The sequence below is a fragment of the Apodemus sylvaticus genome, chromosome 21 (genome assembly GCF_947179515.1).
Source record: "Apodemus sylvaticus chromosome 21, mApoSyl1.1, whole genome shotgun sequence".
In the NCBI taxonomy this organism is placed as follows: domain Eukaryota; kingdom Metazoa; phylum Chordata; class Mammalia; order Rodentia; family Muridae; genus Apodemus; species Apodemus sylvaticus.
This window is the reverse complement of record NC_067492.1, coordinates 45,490,343-45,511,069: the sequence shown is the minus strand read 5'-3', so window position 1 is coordinate 45,511,069 and position 20,727 is coordinate 45,490,343. Positions and strand designations below refer to the sequence as shown.

The 20,727-nt window shown below is 44.0% G+C and overlaps 1 long non-coding RNA gene and 1 pseudogene across 1 annotated transcript in view; one reads left to right on the top strand and one right to left on the bottom strand.

Moving 5' to 3' along the window:
- LOC127672158 (protein arginine N-methyltransferase 9-like) overlaps positions 1 to 20,727 on the bottom strand; it is a 231,974-nt pseudogene that overhangs the window by 14,211 nt on the left and 197,036 nt on the right.
- LOC127672160 (uncharacterized) overlaps positions 10,880 to 20,727 on the top strand; it is a 60,500-nt gene continuing 50,652 nt past the window's right edge. The window contains exons 1-3 of the long non-coding RNA XR_007974835.1: positions 10,880 to 10,976; positions 15,193 to 15,281; positions 15,955 to 16,121. This is a non-coding gene — a long non-coding RNA (uncharacterized LOC127672160). The remainder of the gene's footprint in view (positions 10,977 to 15,192; positions 15,282 to 15,954; positions 16,122 to 20,727) is intronic.

Genomic DNA, 20,727 nt, shown 5'->3' with positions numbered 1-20,727 from the left:
TCTGAAAGGGTAATTTGACAACCAAGGGGTCTCGACCCACCGACTGAAAAATCACTGCCCAAACAATTTTTTTTTAAATTTAGATGATTAGGTTTAGATTATTGTTCATGTCAAGGAAACAATTAACTTGAGAAGATAGGATATTAAAGATAAATATAAAGATCTAAGCTGGAGTGTTCATCCCTGTGTTTAAATATCTAAGAACGTGGCAAAATTCTTCTAGTCTTTCACCTGAGTAGCTCACACCTTGTCTTATTTCTACTGTCATAGTGCATGCTCTTACAAAGCACAGCACACAAAAACCCTTGGCAGCATTCCCATTACAATGAAAAAGAATACTTTCAACAGGGAATTTTAATCTGCTGCTGATCATTTCATCATAAGACTGTAAAACTTCATGTACATTCAAAAAGTAAGGCATAGCCAGGCAGCAGTGGTGGTGGTGCTGACCTCTGATTACAGCGCTCTGGAGGCAGAGGCAGGAGGATGTCAAAATTGGAGGCCAGTCTGGACAAAAGAGTAAGTTCCAGAACAGCTGGGGCTACACAGAGAAACCAGGACTGGAAAAAACAAACAAACAAAAACAAACAACAACAAAGGTAAGAAATAAACATATTGTTTTTACCTGAAGATTTCATCTTTCATAATCTGAAAGATTATGAAACTTTCATAATCTGAAAGCACTCTGTCAAAGGCAGGTATCCTCCAGGGATTCCACCCATCTTTTCAGTTGTGTATGCTTCAACTGCTTCTTCGGTGTCTACAGAAGAATAGGCCAGGCTCTAAAATTTCACATTTGTTGGTAATGTATACCAGCAATGTCCTTAGCACCAACCCTAGGAAGAGTTCAAAGAAAAGGTAAGTTGTAAGACAGGATTTTTAAATTATCAAATATCATTGTCTAATAGTTGAGAGAATATAAACATAACAGTGAAATAAGACCTCAAAGCTACAGATTTTTTAAATAAATAAATAAACACACACACACACACACACACACACACGCGCGTGCGCGCGCGCGCATATATAAAATCACATAAAGGAAAAAAATGATGACTAACTCCATATTAAAATTAACAATTTTTGTTGGATGGAGTGATAAGCACCCATGTTGTTCTTGCAACGTCCCTGAGTTCAGTTGGGTTCCAGCACACACGTCAGATGTTTCACAAATACCTACAACTTCAGCAACACCCTCCTATGGCCGCCGCAAACTGCACATACACATGGCACACACACAAAACACACATGCAGAAATATAAATTGTAAAACTTTTAAAAAGGGAAGTATTTACAGAACACATATTCACTAAATGACTCATATTCCATTCAAAAAAATGTGCTTTTGAATTCTGGCAAGCTAACAGGCGACAACCAAGAACAGACAAAGCACTTAGGTCCTTCACCAAAGGGGATAAGACAACCAAGTAAAATATGAATCTGAGTGAGCGTCAAGCAGTGAGGTGAGAACCCCACCACACGCTCCACAAGACAGGCAGTCAGCAGCAGGCCTAAGGAGGGTACGGCCCACACGACTGTATTCACTGGCATTCTTTAATGAGTTAAGATACACTGAGAGGCAACTAGTACATTTGCATTCATCCAACTTGGTAACTGAGGCCCCTGTGTCTGCATGCTGTCCTGGGCCTACATTTTATCAAACATTTTTACTATCACCCGGTTACAATATGAAACTTATGTTTCATTTATGAAACAATAAGATTAACAAACAATTCACAGCAAACATAACAGTAGCTATTTACCGGGAGTCCGTTCAGGGTGATTTTTCTTTATTTCTTTCATTCCTCAGTACTTCCTAAACTATTTTTATGTTAACTTTACACAGGAAACAGACATCCTTAAAAGATATAAAATTGCATTTTGCCCAATCATTACATTGATGAAATTACCAAGAAAAACAATACTAAAATTTATGTTCACATTGGACATCCTTACTTGAATGTCAACTAAAATCAATCTGAACTGAAATATTTTTCTGCATTAACCTCTCACAGAGTAAGCTGAATGAACATTTTCCACTTAGAAAAAGCTGGTTCTGATCCTGGAATTCTACTTAAGTAGAACTAAGCATCAAATGAAGATGTCTGCCTGCCCTGGCCCGCACCGCCCCCCAGAGTGCTCTTCTAACCACTCACCTGTGATGCCTTCGTATCTCTGCGCACTCGACTGCCATCCCAAATATAATGGCACTGGCTGGTATCACTTTCCCATACTTCCTGCAATTTCCATTTTCTTCTTTGGTCTGAAAAATATAACAAAAGTTACAACATTACATGCTCAAATAAGTGTGTGTGTGTGTGTGTGTGTGTGTGTGTGTAGTCTAAGAAACTTCTTTAAAATTTCATTCATGTGTCCATGTGTAATTCATACAAATATATGTAACTTAATGTTTAGAATACAAGTACAAAGAGGAAGAGTGGTGTGTAAAGCTATGTCACTCTAGAATATCATTTAATAATTAAACAAACAAACAAACAAAAAAAGGTAGCCCAGGAGTGGTAGAGCACGCCTTTACTCCCAGCATTTTGGAGGCAGAGGCAGAAGAATCTCTGAGGCCAGCCTGGTCTACAGTGAGAAACCATGTCTTGAAAAACTAAAAGGAGGAAAAAAAAAAAAAGCACTGGCTACTGTAGCAGAGGACTCAGTTCAAGTCCCAGCATCCACAGGCAGTTCATGATCCCACAGGGCACCATGCCTTCTTCTGACTTCCACCAGCACTGCACACATGTGACAGGCACACACACATCCAACAGGCACACACACATGTAACAGGGACACACACGTGACAGACACACAAACATCTAATAGCTATACACACACATTTAAAAGACCCACACATCCAACAGGCATATAGACATTTTACAGGCACAAACATATCCAACAGGCATACACACACATGTGAAAGACACACAAGCAACAGGCATAGACATACATGAAACAGGCATGCATGCATGCAGGTAAAACAAATACATAAAACAAAAATTAAAAAAAATCTTTAAACAGAAAGAATAAAATCAGGCTTGAAATCTAGCTCAGGAGCAGAGCACTAGCCATGTGCCAAGTCCAACTCCTAGTACTAGAAAAAACAAGGAAGGAAGGAAGAAAATAACAAAGTCATCATTATTTACTTGAAAAATAAACTTCTCTTCTAGATTAAATACAAACCATCTTCTATAAAGATGGTTTTACTAAAGTTCCTTAATATATACAATGTATATAGTAAGTTAACTGTAATATACATATGGCTTGTGGGCTGCAGTAGAGGAGTTCAGTGTGCTCTTTAGTAGCCTGAATTTACTGAATACCTTAAAACATTACTCAACTAATATTACTACCTTCTTTCTGGAGATCTGCCACAATCCCAGGCACTGTGACACAGCTGTGAGATTCAAAGTTCTTCCCTCTTCTTCTCGAGCATTTCAGTGAATCCCTCCACAAATAAGCTCTCATTCACAGGGCTTTCTTTTGTAGAATTTTGATCTGTAACCTTAAGGGTGCATAAAATGCACATTGTATTATACTGTTGCCAAATGCTTTTTCTTGTGTTTCTTTCCGTGTATCTAGTTGTACTCTGACATATGTTTTATGTCCTGCAAACATTCTAGGGGCTCAATATGCCTCTGAAACAATGAATTTGTCATCAAATGTCACTGGTTGCCTGCTGCTTACCTTCGGCTGCAAAAGCAAATGTTCCCAGGCATGAATCAAACTCTCCACAATTCCTTCTCCAAATATGCCTTCATCGACAGTTTCTGCTACAATTAGGGACACTCTATAGAATGATGTTTTAAAGATAAATGTAAGTAAACTGATATGCTATTTCTATAAAGCTGTCAAAGCTGAGAGAAAAGGGCAAATAAGTTATAGAAAATCTTTACAATTCTCTTAATACATTTCATTTCATTATCTTCCCCTGAGTCATGAGATGTCCCTTGGGTTCCCCCCCTCTTCATTAGCTCCTTTCCCTTGCTCTAGGCACAGAAGGGTTGTTCTGTGCCCAGACTTTGTTCACAGCCTGTTCTTAAGAGTAATTGGTACCCACATCTTTTCTGGTCTGCCTGACAGTAAACATTTAGCTTCGAACTCTTAACACAATGTAAGTGTTTTTCTCCTGCCCTGGAATTGTGGTTTATGTCTGTAATCTCAGCACATGACACATGGAGGCAAGATGATCAGACAGAAGTTAAAGGTAATCTTTGACTACACAGTGGGTTTAAAGCTAGCCTGGGCTACATGAAACCGCTGCATTAAAAATCAAAAACAAACCAGGGAGGGAACACATCCACAGACTCTGTCAGTGACCCTTCTCAAAGTTAATTCCCTTTTTCTTCTTCATTTTTTATTTTCTTTTGTTTTGTTTAGACAAGGTTTCTCTGTGTGGCCTGGGCTGTCACAGAAGTAATTCTGTAGACCAGGCTGCCCTTGATCTCACAGAGATCCTACCACAGTGAGATGCAGACACAAACGCAGGGCTTCTCAGACTGTGCACTCGAGCCACAGTGCTCGCCCACTGCACTTGCAAGCTTTCACTCTGGTGCAGGCCTGTAATGACAGCACGATGTCTGCAAGGGTGAACTGCTCACAGTGGAAATGGCTATTTAGCACCACTGACCCACAGGAAGTCTGTCTACTTTAATGAGAAAAACCACATAATTTAGTCCCAGTACTCGGGAGGCAGATGCCACAGACTGACCCAGCCAGTATTCAGGAAGGTATAGGTACAGCGAGATGACAGACACCAGATGACAGACACCAGAGAGCAGTTTGAATCTGCTGCAACTTTACTTTTTAGTCAGGCATATTTATAGTATATTGAGGAACAGATCAAGGTTGGCACACCCAAACAATTGTTAAACAAGGTACATTTCCATCTTAATTAGAACAGCAAGTGGACATGACATGATGCCCACAGGAACTCTTATTCTGTGAACCATTATCAAAAGCAAACTATGATCATGAACCTCAGACATATAGTGTTCAATTCTAACTTGTGGTTACTTATTAAAGTTGTCTTAATAATCAACAGGAGAACTTGGGCCTTCAGACCAATTTGTATGCTTAAAGCCTACTTCTGTCATCAAAAGTCAAAATGCTTTAAAAATGAACACATATACATTACAAGAGCCTTCTCTACTGCCTTGGACAGCAAACACCATGGTGGTCTGGCTCAAGCTAATCTATGTCCATAATCTCAAGAAAATTATAGGACCTTCTAACCTTCAATGTTTTTATCCATTTATTACCTTCTTATCATAAGTACCTGTATAAAGCAATAGCTCATCAGTAGTCCTATACTTTTTCATATTGTATTCTTTCTGCTACAAACTATTCATCATTACCTTTGCTAAGGCTAATGATAAAGACGGACCCTGTTAAAAAGCATTCCAAGACTTTCTTTCACTAAGGTTCAACTTAAGTTCATTGGATTTAGGACTGTAAGCAGTAGGCATAATCGCCACATCCTCTTTTTCTTTCCACCAGAATACCAAGTTCTCCTTTATCAATTAACCAGCTTGTAGGTTGGGATCGTGCTGTATAAAGAATTAAGAATAGGAAGAAGAAAGACACAGTGCAGAACCCATAACCCAGGAAGCACAATATCCTTAGAGAACATCAAGGCCCTTTCTTAGGCCAGAGGTGAGCACACTGCCAGGGACCTCCAGGGAGCCTAGGCCCGAGGGGCATTTTTATCCCATCTGCCTTAAAGATGTACTGTCCTGTCACACAGATGACACTGGAGTTGGTGTGGCAGTTCCCGGTTTTTTGTTTTTAAAATGCAACTCTGTTAGATCTCGCTTCCTTGAGTAAATGGACTTCAGCACAAGTCTGAAAAGGCAAGGAAATAACAGCATGACCATAATAATAATGAACATCAATATTCCAATTAAGACAAAATATTGTACCAATCTAGAGGATTCAAAGACTTAATTCCTGCTTCCAGTCCTTTAGCCAATGAGTCAAGCTGGGTATTATCTAGATGTGCTTTGCTAATTGTTGCAATATCCCTCTGCAATATCTCCTTGTCATGAGTAATCTCAGAATCTGCCCAAACTGCCTGTAAATGATTCTTCACCTTTTCCCATTGCGCAGTAGCATTATAAGGTAAAGGTGTAACACAAATATACGGAAAGGCAGCATGGCATGGAGTCTCCATCCTGGTCTTAATATTTACTATATCCTGTCCTAAAGCTAAGACCACCTCTTCTAAAGCATTTATCTTTGACTCCAACTTTCTGTCTATCAGTGCTTGTTCTGACAAGGCCAATGAGATATTCTTATTCACATCATTGACAAATTGTGCAGTATGCATTTCCTGAACCAAGGCAGCAGTAGAGATGGCAAATGTAGTGAGTATGGCTATTAATGCTGAGATTCCCTAGGATAAGGGCTGCCACAAATCTCTTTGGTCTTATTAAGACCAAAAGTCTTGGCACACCAGACCTTATGATATTCTGGTTGCTTCCTGTTTGCTTCTTTGGACTCTTGCTGATTGGCAGAGCCTCCTGGTTTCTTCTGAATTGAACTACTACTGCTGATTCGTGTTCGGTGTTTGTCATGTGGACTGTATTGTTGACAAGGAAGATTGCTACAGCTCCAAAGAACTATTTGTAAACAGGTCCACACACCCCCATTTTCTATTAACCTTTCTTTCCCCCTATCTCTAGTGGGTTGTGGGCTAGAAGGGAGGTTGAAGTGTTAACCCTTATTAAAGTAGTTTTGAAAAATCTAAGCCTACAGACCAGCATCACTGAGGTGAAATCTTCTGGGTGCTGTTTTCTGAAATCACAAAGAAACTGTGTTCCAGAGATAGCTAAAGTTGTACCTTGTGCTGCAGCTGGACTTGGTAATGTATAAGAATCACCTCGGTCGTACTGGTTTTGAAGATGTGAAAGCGTCAGGGAGAACAGCTGAGGCTTGAGACTGTGAGAAGCTAGAGAAGGCCATTGGTGAAGGTGCAGCCTCAGTTGCAGTCGATGACCCAGGACTAAAGGGATTATGCAAAGAATCTGAGGCCTGGCACCATGAAGAGGGCCTATGAGAGGCTATTAGTGAAGCCCAGTTGCAGCAGAAGATAGCAGTATATTGGAGATGTCAGTACCATGGAATGACCACCAAGAGCAACAGCAGCAGTGGAGAGGAGTCAACCAGAGCCTACAGTGCTACAGAGGGCAGAGCTGGAGACGTGACCCAAGCCCTTTGGAGGGGCCTAGAATATCATGTGTGGATCCCAGACATTGAAACAAGAAGCCATAAAGTTGGCCACTAAGCTTGGCCTTATTTTAATTTTAAACTAGATTATTATTACTGTGTGTGTGTGTGTGTGTGTGTGTGTGTGTGAGAGAGAGAGAGAGAGAGAGAGAGAGAGAGAGAGCTTGTATACCACAGTATGCATGTGGAAGTCAGAAGCTACCTTTCAGTCTTTTCACCTTCTGCTGTGTTTCAGGTGTCAGACTTGCATGTGCAAATTTTTACGTGTGGAGCCATCTTGCTTGTCCTACTTTTTTTAAATGATGGTTACATTAAAGAATGGGAGGAAGATCCATGTTTGAAGCATCATAATTTTACGGATTTTTCTTCTTTTGTAGCATGTTTGCTAAAAACGCTGGTGCACACTCAGTCTATGCCTGTGAATTATCCAAGACCATGTATGAATTCGCCTGTGACGCAGTGGCTGCAAACAAGATGGAGTGTGGGATAAAGCCCTTGCACATGAAGTCCCTGGATATAGAGATTCCAAAGCACATCCCTGAAAGGTGTGTTTATACTTCATTAAAAACCTTATGACACATTTCCAGCTCCTTATGTTAACAAAAGTCCTTGTTTTCTGAAGATAAGGTTATCACCTAGTTTAATAAAATTGAGTTTTTCATAATATGTCTTAAAAAGTACTTCAGAACTCAAGAAAAGTTGATAGTGAGAAATGCTTCTTAAGAATGTCACTTTATTGTGTCTTTGTGTGTGTAGGTTTTTTTAATTGAATATTCATTTACATTGTCAATGGTAAACCCTTTCCCCATATCCCCCTCCCCTAAGACCCCCAACCACTCCCCTTCCTCCTTCCCCCCGTCTCCACGTACATATCCCTCTACCCAACAACCCCCCACCCCCGTTTCTGTTGTTGGGGCCTCTGTTTAGCCTTTACCTGACCAAGGACCATTTCTCCCACTGATGCCCAACAAGGCCTTCCTCTGCCACATTTTTGGGTGGAACCATGTGTGCCCCTTTGTTGATGTTTCAGTCCCTGGGAATCTTGGGGCGTCTGGGTGGCCGAAATCATTGTTCTTCCCATGGGGCTGTAAACCCCTTCAGCTCCTCTGGACCATCCTCCAGCTCCTCCATTGGGGACCCCATGCCCAGTCCAATAGTTGATTGTTAGCATCTGCCTCTGTATTTGTAAGGCTCTGGCAGGGCCCCTCCGGAGATAACCATGGCATGCTCCTTTTAGCATGCACTTCTTGTCATCCATAGTAGTGTCAGGGTTCGTTGACTGTTTATAGGTGTTTTGTTTTTTTGACACAGGGTTTCTCTGTGTAGCCCTGGCTGTCCTGGAGCTCACTCTGTAGACCAGGCTGGACTCCAACTCAGACATCTGCCTGCCTCTGCCTCCCCAGTGCTGGGACTAAATTATGTCATCTGTCATCTCTCTGTACCTATGCCTTCCTGAATACCGGCTGGGTTAGTCTGTGGCATTGGCGGGATATTCTTTAGGAAGTCGTGACAAGCAACGCACAGCAAGGCAATCCAAAGCAAGAGCTTCCGTCACACTATCTGTGTGGTCACATTTATATTCTTTCTAATCATCATGCACCTGTCATGTGCCTGCTTCAGCAAAATATCCTTTTTCCTGTTTCATAACTGAGTGCTCAAAGAAACCATGAATTTCCACTTTACTAGTCTCTTCTTCATCACCACTAATTTCTTCGCTCCAGGTAACCAGCATCAATTATCCCAGTAACCCCTTCTATTCTTGACTATAAAGTTATCCCTGCTCAGTAAAGGCTTTCCAGTGCAGCCTTTTGAAGCAGGAGTCTTCACACTCCAGTAAAAAAAACCCCTCCTCTATCCTCTGTAAGTAAGCCCCATGAGTCCATTACTTCCTCCAGAGACCTGTTATTGGGATTTTAGGAGGAAGGGCAAGCACAGCTTATATATTCCCCGGAATAAGAATTTTACCAACACATGCACCCTACTGATGAGCTACACTCACAGCCAATTATGTACTTTCAACAAGCACTGCTTGTCTTGTCTGTCCTCAGAAGCAGCAGCTAGAACTGTGCAAAGAATTGTGTTGGTCCACTATGATAAGTTATTTCTCTTCCGGTGAAGTGTGCCAACTCAAACCAGATTAATCAAATGTAGGTTTATTGGGAAGCTGCTCTCAGGTGGGTGAGTTCAGTAGCCCCAAGGATGGAGGCCAGGGGAGTTGCCATGGGGGTGATGGGAAGGGGAATGAAAGAAAGGGTGCAGGAGTAGAGTGGGGGGAGGTAAGGGGGAGGAGACAAAAATGTCCGGATTATATAAAGAAGAGCCTCCAGAGGAGGGGCAGCCCAGCCTCTGGGCTGGAAAGTTCAGGGTAGAGGGCAGGATATGCCAGGTAGAGACTGAGGGATGCTGGGAGAACCTGGAGGCCGGGTCTGCTTTGATACATAAAATATGCACCTCAGTCCCTTGTCAGAAACCAGATTCACTATTCTACTGTGGTCTACGCAGAGGAACAAACTATCCAGCATACTATCACATTCCGAAGTAAGCCAACAGGTCCTGAAATGTCTATGAATTACAAAAGCCTAATGCTACTGTCATCTAGTGGGCAGAGGGCAGACCATGCTGTGAGACAGGAAGGAAGACACAGGACTGTCTGGTGCAAAATGTCAACAGTGTCAGGTTGAGAGATTCTGAACTAAACAAAGCAAGACCATTTACATCTTAAAACTGTATATGCAATTACGTTACTTTTTGAAGTTAAGATTTTAATATAAAAAATACAGTAGCTTAACAGTTTGACCGTTACAAATAAGATGGATTAATAAATATTAAGAGTCCCTTATGATTGCACACTTTATCCAACCTCAGGACACACAGCATTCCTTCTACACAGGATAGTGCAAAGCTTACAGGGCAGGGCAAATTTATCTTAGATACTGGAGAAGAAAAAAAAACTACCCAGTCTCATCCCATTTTAAGAGCCTTTGGAATTTTATTTAAGAGAGGCAGAAATTTTGAAACAGATGTGTGACAATTTTTGACTTTTGTTAATTAAATCTGGCTGTAGGCTGTAGGGGAGCCCGGTACGGAATCGATTCCCAAAGTAATTAGATGATTGAAGAGTGTGTGTGTGTGTGTGTGTGTCAGTCTGTCTGTCTCTCTCTCTGTCTCTCTCTTTCTCTCTCTCTCTCTCTCACACACACACACACAAACACGCGCACACTACACCCTGCTGTTGCGGCTCAGATCACAGGATTTGCCAGCCACTGAGAGAAGTAAGGCCTCACCTTCACGTCGTCTTTGAGCTCTGGCGCCAGGCTGAGCACCAGAAGGTAATGGGCGTGGGCAGTGCCCAAGTCCTGGTTTCCTAGACAGTGCTCAGCACTCTGCAAGGACCGTGCCACCAGCTGGGCCCGGCCGGCCGCACCTGCGCCACCCCCGGCGCCTCGGGGGCTTGGACCTCGAGTTCGGCACGGCTAAATCTCCGCTCGGAAGCCGACGAAGGGAAAAGAGAGTCTCCACTGCGCGTTTCCCAGGACCCGTCGCAGCCACTGGACATGCGGAGCGGCTCAGTGCACGCAGGGGGAAGCCCCGCCTTGCCAGCGGCGGGCGGAGCTGCGCACGCATCCCGCGGCGACGCGCTGTGATGACGTCACGCCGGGGAGTAAACTGTGGCCCCATAACGACTTGGAGGACTAGGCGGTGAGATCATTTTCTGGGATTGGGTATTTTCCCAGGCTGCAACCAAAGGTTTGTGTCTTCTCTCCCTCTCCCCGGAGTGTGCGGCTGCGAGTTCCAGAGCCTGCTCTGGCCCGGAGTGTGCGCTGCTCCGGGCCTTCTGGATCTCAGCGCACCGGACTCACTACTGCAAAACGAAATAAAAGCTCCTTAAACCGAGCACTGGTGACACACACCTTTAACCCCAGCACTTGGGAGGCAGAGGCAGTCATATTTCTGAGTTCGAGGCCAGCCTAGTCTATAGAATGAGTTTCAGGACAGCCAGGGCTATACAGAGAAACCCTGTCTCGCACCCTCCCCCCCCCCCCCAAAAAAAAAAACAAAAAACAAAAAACAAACAAACAAAAAAAACCCCAAAACCTCCTTAAACTGATCACTGTGCACTTTGTGGATCCTGGAATATTTTGAGTGCTGCCAAGATACCGTATAAAAAATTCTATACCATGAAATATTGGGTTTGCCCAGGAATTCTTAAGACTATTGTGCCGAACTGCCTTCTGCACCCATGCATATGTTTCATAAGGAACTCATGAGTTTGGTGTTGACAGGTGGGTTCTGACCCAGATCTCAGCATCCCGAAACACTTCTGGTCCCAAGCATTTTGAACAATGGCTATTCATCCTCTAATAACTAGTAAGAGCAAAGGAGGGTTAGGGATTTCTGCTGAGTGGGGAAGGGAAATTCTCCAAGAGAGGGCTGTAGCTGAGAGACAGCAGTATGCAGCCTGCATGGTTGGGAGCAGTCGGGCTGCAGACAGGTCAGGGTGTCTGAGGGCATGAGGACTGATGAGCACAGTTCCTGCTAAGGGAAGAGGCGGATCAGGGGCAGGGCATTGGTGCCATGACCAGGACTAGTGCAGGAGGACAGTCCCTGCTTAGATGGTGCTCACTGGGTGTGGGGTGGAAGTAAGCTGAGGTCTGTTTCTCCTGTGGGAGGTGAGTGAAGGAGAGGAACAGGCTTGGCAAGAAGGATGTGTTTTAGCTTTTGGTGTTGTGTCTAGTGTGGGCTCAGTTGGCCTGTTTTGTGGTTGTATGTTTTGGGAAGGGAGAACAGAGCTAATGGTTGTAGGGATGTGGCAGGAGAAGGGCTTTATTCTGGTTCATGGTTCCAAGGTATCCAGGCCATCATGGTGAGGAGGGTGTGGCAGCAGGCTGGCAAGCATAGGTGGTAGGAGCAGGTGGCTGGTTGCTCAGTCACCACACTTAGGAAGGAGACTAGGAAGAGAGCTGAGCTGTAAGGTTTTGGGGATCATCCCAGGGACTTAATTCAGTAAGATTTTTGTAAAGGTAACAGGGCCTTCTCAAATGCTGTCAGTAATTTGGGACCAAGTATTCAAAGATATGACTCTGGGGGGGGGGGAAACAATTAGAGAAATGACAGAAAAGAGTAAATGGAAAGGCATGAATGAACGAATGGGCAAATAAATGAATGAACAGATGAATTTGGAGAAAGTCACGGAGGACAAGGAAGAACAGCCAAGGACACACTTCAGAGTTCAGGAAACAACATTTCCTTAGCAAAATGGGGAATTTTGTGAACACAGGTGAATGAGCATGTGGGGAGCAGGGTCCTTGGTGAGGAGGCCATCAGCTATCCTGATATCACTCTTGGTCCTACCCTCTTAAGCAAGGTCTCTCATTGAACCTTGAGTGAGGCTGACAGCCAGCCAGCCCTAATAATCTTTGTGTCTCTCCTCCCTGTAGTCCTGGGAGTACAGGCCTGGGACCACACTTGGCTTTTTTCAAGCGTACAGTGAGATTCAAACTCAGGGCCTCATGATTGCATAGCAAGCACTCTACCTACTGAGCAAGCTGCTAAGTCATCTCTCCATCCCCCAAAGGCAGCTCTTAAAAGAGGAAAGGTTTATTTTGGCTGATGGTTTTAGTCCATGGTCACTATGCTTGCTGCTTTGTGCCTGTGGTGACAGAACATCATGGTAGGAGTGTGAGGTGGAGGAGCCTTATTTCCTCCTGAAATTATGTGATAGTCTTTGAGACTACCTTCTTTAGGTTGCACTGAGTGTGCCACATAGTATCTGAAGACAGGATTGGGAAATAGAGAATTGAGAGAGCCAGTTAGCTATTATGTAAACTCTGGGCTCTTTTAAAATGTGCAGTCTCAAAGCTTGTGTGGCTATTTAAACTAGCCTGTCAATGAACAGTCACAAATGAAGAAACTGGACGTATCCTGTAACCTCAGTCAACAGTTTTGTTTACTATTAGAAGAAAATTGTGTGATTTTTGGCAGTGTCTGCCCAAGTGGCAGGTCTCATTGATCTTGACTGTTGTAAATCAAAAAAAGTAATTAAGGAAGTGTCAGAAAACAGAGGTGAGTTTGTAAAAGAATTTTTGTGGCTTTGGCATTTAAGTTCAGAACGTTAAGACTAGGTGCCATTTTAAGTGGGGGACATCTGAATTCAATGTATGACATGGATGGAAGGTGGAGAATGGATAGCGAGGTGGTGGCACCGGGGGCCAGCGCAGGCATCGGTGAGTGTGTGGCCTATAGTGAGGGGCAGGAGAGCCAACAACGATGAAGAGCAATGGTTGACTCTGCCAGTTTGTAGCTGACATTTCATAAATACACACAAACTCTACAGGTTTATATGAGAAAGTGAGAAAACTTAGAATAACAAGTTCTATAGGTGCTAAAGAAGACCTTCAGTTGGAAGATTACTTTTATCCATTCACAATCCACAGCACTTCATAAAAATAGGATGGGCTGGGACACGCCAGTAATCTCAACATTCCAGAGGCTGAGGGACGTCACAAGTTCAAGCTCAGCCTTGTCTGTGAAGTATATTTGAGACCAGCCTGGGCTGCTTCAGATCAGTCGCTCAATCAGTTAATAAATAAATGAAATTGTTGATACTCAGCTCGGTGGACACACACTGTGTGTGAACAAAGACCACAGGGTTAGTGTAATGGCACTTTAAATGAAGATACACATGCATATCTTTAACTTTAGCCAATAATGAGTAGGTTACTACTGCTCAGAGATACTAAGTTTCAGTTCATTTGGTATACTTGGGTTTGCAGCAGTTGTGAGACATTGTGTGTGGTATATTACCACAGTTACTAGTGGTACTGAGGACTGTAGTTGTTAGCTAACAATAAGTGTCTGTCTGCATCTCCAAGCACATACTGTGTTTTCAGGGACTGTGCATTTCTCGTGACAATTATATGTTAAAGGATTTTCATTGTTGTTGTTCTTGAGACAGGGTCTTACAGTGTAGACCTGGCTGGCCCTACAACTCTTTGTAGACTGGCTGTAGTACTGGCTGGTTCTGTGTGTCAACTTGGCACAGGCTGGAGTTATCAGAGAGAAAGGAGTTTCAGTTGGGGTAGTGCCTCCATGAGATCCAACTGTGGGGCATTTTCTCAATTAGTGACCAAGGTGGGTAGGGCCACTTGTGGGTGTGCCATCCCTGGGCTGGTAGTCTTGGGTTCTATATGAGAGCAGGCTGAGCAAGCCAGGGAAAGCAAGCCAGTAAGATACACCTCTCCATGGCCTCAGCATCACCTCCTGCGTCCTGACCTGCTTGAGTTCCAGTCCTGACTTCCTTTAGTGATCAACAGCAGTGTGCAAGGTGTACGCTGAATAAACCCTTTCCTCCCCAACTTGCTTCTTGGTCATGATATTTGTGCAGAAATAGAAATCCTAAGACATCCAGGTTTTCCTCAAACTCACAGATTTCACGTGTCTCTGCCTCTCTCCTGTCTCTGCCTCCTGTGTGCTGGGATTAAAGATGTGTAACACTATACCCGGGACCATAGTCATTACTCTTAAACCAATTCCAGTTTGAACTTGTGAAGTTGAGTTTGAAGAGGAACATCACTGGCCTCCAGAGCACAGGCTCCTGCAGGACATACCCTGGTCAGAACTCTCAGTATCTAGGGGAGCACATCTTATCTCTGTTGATGAGTGATTTAAGTACCTGGGATGAGGTATTTTGTGTAAAGCCATGGGTTATAAAGTCTGTAGTAATTACTTTAGGGAATCAGAGAAGTTTTCAAGCAGAAATTTCCTGTAAGCTTCTGTGATGGTTTGAATAAGAATGGCCCCAGTGGGCTCATATATTTGAATTCCTTGTCACCAGAGGGTAGAGCTGTTTGAAAGGATTAGAAGGATTAGGGGGCATGGCCTTGTTGGAGGAACTGTGCCACTGGGGGTGGGCTTTAGATTTCAAAGTCCCATGCCAAGCCCTGTCTCTTTCTGCTGCCTGCAGATCAGAGTGTAAAGCTCTCTGCTCCAGTGCCATGCTGGCCAGTGTGCTGTGCTTTCACTGTGATGACAATGGACTGACTCTGTGGAATGGTAAGCCAGCCTCCAGTTAAATGCTTCCTCTTGTCAGTGTTATTTTGTTCCTGGTGACTAAGACAGTTGCTGAGAGTCACAGGGAAAACAGTCGTCCTCAGATGATCTGAATTATTGTCTACACCATGAAATCCATCACTAAAGAAGGAGCTGCTATTCGCCTTTAGCACAGTAGGTAGGGTCACACGGGGCACTGACAGCACAGTACTGGCTTTGCCTGGGTGGTTTACCCCTGGCAGGGTAAGGCCTGTATCCTCCTAAAGAAGAAGGTTTTGTTTTGCCGCCCCCACCTCCCAGTCTGTCCACTGTGGCTCAGTTGGTAGAGGCTTGCCTAGGCTGTTGGAAGCACTGCACAGTGGTGGTGGTGGTGGTGACATCTGCTTTCTAGAACTGCCAGCAGCTGTGGTTACCTGAAGGAAGGATGAACAAGATTATGCCCCCAACTTTCCTCTCAAGGGAGGAGGGAAAGAAGGCGCTGCCCTTCCTGAGGGTTTATAAGATAGTTAAGGAGGGTTGCTGGAGACAGGGCCTTTGAAGCCTCTCAGAGGGCAGCATTTACTACAAGTCATTAACAGTTGCCGGGGGGAGGGGTGCATGAGGGTTCCGATCCACCTTAAGGCTGTTTAGACAGTTCACAGTTGCTGGGAGGAGGCTTTTCTTTGTTTTTCTCTAGTGCGTAGCTCCCTGAGCTGCCCTCCCTGTGAGGGTGAGGCCCATCGTGGACTATGGTGTAATGTGGCTCCTGCCTGAAGCGACTTTTAGAAGAAGCTTTGTATCCTATGTGTTGCTCCATCTCTTCTCAAATTCCTGGTGCAAGCACCATTGAAACCAGTCAGAACAGTAAGCCCAGGGAGGCCTGGGGTGGTGGTGGAGCCCCCTAGGGGTGGGAGTCCTTCAGAAGTGCTTTGGGCTTTCCTTGAGTTGATAAATTTGGGGACAGTGAAGACATGCCCAGGTGATGTTGGTCACAGTTGGGATGCATGGGATGTCTCTCTGAGATCCCCTTCTGCCCTGCTCAGCAGGGGCAGCAGGCTTCCTTTGCCTCAGTTTCTATTGACGCCTGCTCACTGTTTGTTTGTTTCTTTTCTTTCTCTGTCTCTGTCTCTCTGTCTCTTTCTCTCTCTTTTAAAGATTAATTTATTTCATTCATATGAGTACACTCTAGCTGGCTTCAGACACACTAGAAGAGTGTATCAGATCTCATTACAGATGGTTGTGAGCCACCTTGTGGCTGCTGGGAATTGAACTCAGGACCTCTGGAAGAGTAAGCAGCCAGTGTTCTTAACTGCTGAGTCTTCCCCCATCCCTTTATTGACATTTCTAATGGCTTCTTGAACTTAACTTGCCGAAGGATATCTGCATTTTTAATTCTGTCATCAGGTATAGATAGTTAAATTTTCTTTGTTTTGTGTGGGGAAATGTAGTGTGTGGTTATATATGGTTTTATTAAATTTATAATAGAACAGAGTTTCTTGAGAAACACAAATGTTTCAGACATTTAAAAATTTTCCAAAGATAACAATAGAAGTAAATTTGTTATTTAGATAAAACAAAAGCTGTAACATTAGACAGTCCCATTAATTTTAGAACAGAAATGACATTCTGTTATCTCATGGCATGGAGTTTGTGCTTACATTGTTTACTTACCAGGTTTATTTTATTAAAACTGTGCCTGGCATAGCTGGTTCTGCGATACACAGTCGGAGGTTCTTGGTTTATGGCCTCTTGTTCTATTTAATTTCTTCCAGAAAATGCAAGGCATTCCATTCCACCTCCTTGCTTGTAAGTGGGAAGGGACTCTGCAGTAAGACAAGACCATTCATACCATGTTACCCAGAAGCAGTCTGACTCCTGTTGAAGAAGCTGACTGTACTGGCTTTCTCTTCCAAGTTGCTGTTAATAGACTCTTCCCCATGTCCTTACCTAGGTGAGGCTCTTCCATGTGGACAGTGGATCATCTCCAGTGCTTGATACCTGCGGTTGCTGGCCATGCACTGAGAGCAGGTCTCCAGGACAGCTTGGTTGATTGATAAAGCATCGCTGTTGCTGTCCCACTTGTTGAAGGAGCAGTTCTTCAGCACTGACAGCTGCATGTGGCAGGAGAGCCAGTGTACAGACCCTGACCAACTTGGTCATTTTTGTTTTCAGGATTAGCCTGCTGCTGGGTGACTGCCAAGGCTGAGGATTCTAAGACCGCTTGCCTTTTGCCTTATGCTTGCAAAATAGTTTCCATATCACACCCAATATTTTGGAATGGTGAAAAAGAAGAAGAAAGGTTGGTCTGTATCAGAAGCATTCTTAAAACTTTCCAGTAAGCTTAAGTTTAGTAGGACACAGCTTTTACATGAGTCTTCGACTGATGATAAGTGGTTGTGAGAAGATAGTCACTTGTGGTTCAGCTCTAGGGCAGCAAGAAAGATTGTAGTGGCTTCTGGATCTTTCAGTAAATAATTGTAAAGGGGAGCATCTCTGTGTCTCTCCAGCCACCAGTTAGTCAGCAGGCCACTGAACTGTTGACAAGAGCCAATGCCCTGTACTGGTTTTAGGGCATTGGAGGGACACAGAGACATTTATCTAACTAGAAATTCCAGTCTGATGCAGTCTCAGGCAGAACAAAAGTGGCCATGAAACAGAGTGCTGCTTCTTCAGCAGAAGGCAGTCTGGGTGTTAGCTTTCTGTCCTTGTAACTGAATAGCTGAAGTGTTAGAGGTGAGGGAAATTTACCTGAGCCAGTTCCCAAGGCTTCAGTCCAGAGTTGTTTGGCCCCACTGCCTTTGATGTAGAGAGGTGTTCGTGAAGGTGAGCTAGCCTGCTTACATGGGGGCAGCCTGGACAGAGAGGAGGAGGGAGGAAGGGAAGGAGGGAGGGCAGTGTCTGGGGAAGTGAATGTTGTCAAAGGGGAATCTTAGCATGGTATAGTGGCTTCATCAGGTTTGTTCAAAAGTCTAATGTTCTCAGCTTGAAGTGCTGTGGTACTCCGTGTCTAGTTTTGGCCTAGTTGGTATTCCCAGTGTTTGATGTCCCCTGCTGGTCATCTGGGTTTCTCTTCAGCTGCTGTGGCATTTGTAGCGTCTCTCCAGGCAGAACTTCTGCTTCCTAGAACTCTGCGCTCATGGTTTTCACCCCGGGCTTCTCTGTCTTACCCCATGCTGTGTCTCCTGTGTAGATCCTCAGTCTCCTGTCATGGTCCTTCAGGAGTTACACTAGACCACCGACATAGCAGTGTTTGCCCTTGGGAAGAGGTGGTCAAGGCTGTCTCTTGCTGGTCTTTGACTAGCCTTGTCTGTTTCCTGCTTCTTGGACAAGGAGCCTGCTCCTGTTTAGGAAGCCCGTGATAGGGGACACTTGTGTGAATGTGCCACCTCAGCAGGGCTCAGAACAGGGCCAGGTGGGTTGAGAGGCTGGGCATGTGACAGATACATGCCTAGCAGTTGTGCTGGAGCTGCATGTGCCTTTCAGACTGCAAATGCTGTTTTTATTAAACCCTTTTCCATTATTCTATAAATACTTGAGTACAGATAGACATATGTCTAAAGACATGTGACTAATATTTTTGGGTCAACTTTTGAGATGTAAATCACAAATCTCTTAGTCCATTCATTTAAAGCGTACAATCTGATGGCTTTTCATCAGTTTGTTATTTTCCTGTCAGTTACTGTGTGTTTTCTTAAGAATGGCAGCCTTGCAGAGATTAATATGGATGATAGCATTTAGCATGTAGTAGGTGGGTACTAAGGTATTTGCAGGAAGAGCTGGTATCTGGATCTGGGGAGAGGGCTCAGTGCAGAAGTGTGCTTGCTGCTTCAGCCTGGTACCTGAATCTGAATCCATGTAAAGCCTGCCCAGATTTGTCCTTTGACCTGCCTGACATGTGTGTCCTTGCTGTCATTGCTGCTGCTTTTAAAAGGTTAAGAGCTGATTTCATTTTATTCAGATAGAAACTGAGGCTGCAAGGTAAGCAGTAGGGCAAGTGTGTGCATCAGTGCAGCTCATTGCATCCATGAAAATACACCGGGACCTGGATCAGTAAAATGTTTCTAGTAATCACTAAGAGGAAGTGGGGTTAATCTAGCATGTCCACCTGCTGCCTTTTAAGCTTGCAATCAGAATGAAAGTTATTGGATACTTTGTATCTTCCCTTTCAGGTAGGATATGGGAATCCACCGGGTATCCTGTATCTCTGCTTGTATTATATCTCCATTTAAAATAACACATCTTTGCACTTCCCAGATGGCTAGTGACTGCTCTGTTTGGTAGCTGGAGTTGACCTGTCTCTAGAGAGGTTTGTTCATACCACCTCCCCTTCCAGTTGGTGGTGACAGTGAGCATTGTTGTATGAGTACTTGCAAGACATTTTCTGCCTCATTTGATTTTTCTCAGTTAATTGAGGGAGATTTTTAGGCTGAGTTCCTTTAGCTTGTGAATTTTAACATATCATGATGTAAATAAAGATCTAAAGTCCTTAAATAAAGACGTACAGTTACAGAGTTCTTAGTTGGCGATGTCAGGAGGTGAATTCAGCTCTGAGTTCGTATCTGGAGCTGGGGAGAGGGCTCAGTGTTAGTGCACACACTACCATAGAGCAGTGTTTTGTGATCCTATCTTTTAGACTGGGTTTGCTGATCAGTTACCTCTGAATTGCTGAGAAATCACCTTAAAGCCAGAAAGTTGTCAGTGTGTAGTGTGTCTCCCTCCCTCCCCCGTGATTGTAGAGCATTAGTTCTCAACCTTCCTAATGCTGTGACTCTTTAATATAGTGCCTCATGTGGTGACCCGCAAACGTAGTTATTTTTGCCCCTGGTTTGTAATTGTAATTTTGCTATGTGATATAAATAGTTATGTTTTCTCATGGCTGTAGATGATCCCTGTGAAAGGGCTTTTTGATCCCCTAAGTTTTAAAAGATGCTTTTTTAGAGGGTTCTCTCCATGACTGCTTGGACAGACTGTCAAGGAGGCAGGAGCATGAGGCCTCTGGATGCTGTTTTTATTGTCATGGTGGAAAGGAAAGGATCTCCCCCATCACCCCTCCCTGGGCTCACTTATAGACTTTTGTCCAGACTAGCAGGACAGTCAACAGGGTCCCCAGAACTACCTAGGGAAAGGCGAGAGACAAGAGACATGAGAGATGGACAGCAAGACAGATTCTGATCAAGCTGTCATTTTTTATTTTTTAAACAAGGCAATATAAAGGCAAGCAAGCAGTGTAAGGAGTGGCGAAGGGGGAAAGTCATTGTATTCGGGGGAACAATCTCAGGGGGCTAACATCATTTCTTAGGAACAGTTTCTCAGAATTGTCTCTCAGGATCTTAGGGAAGAATTGGCAAGTGCTGTAGGAACTTGGCATCATAATTAGGCCATGAGGAGGTGAGGCAGAAAGGAGTTCCTATGGTAACCTACCACAGGTGAGCTTCATTTGTTTAAGCCCACTTGGGTGAGCTCTGTATGT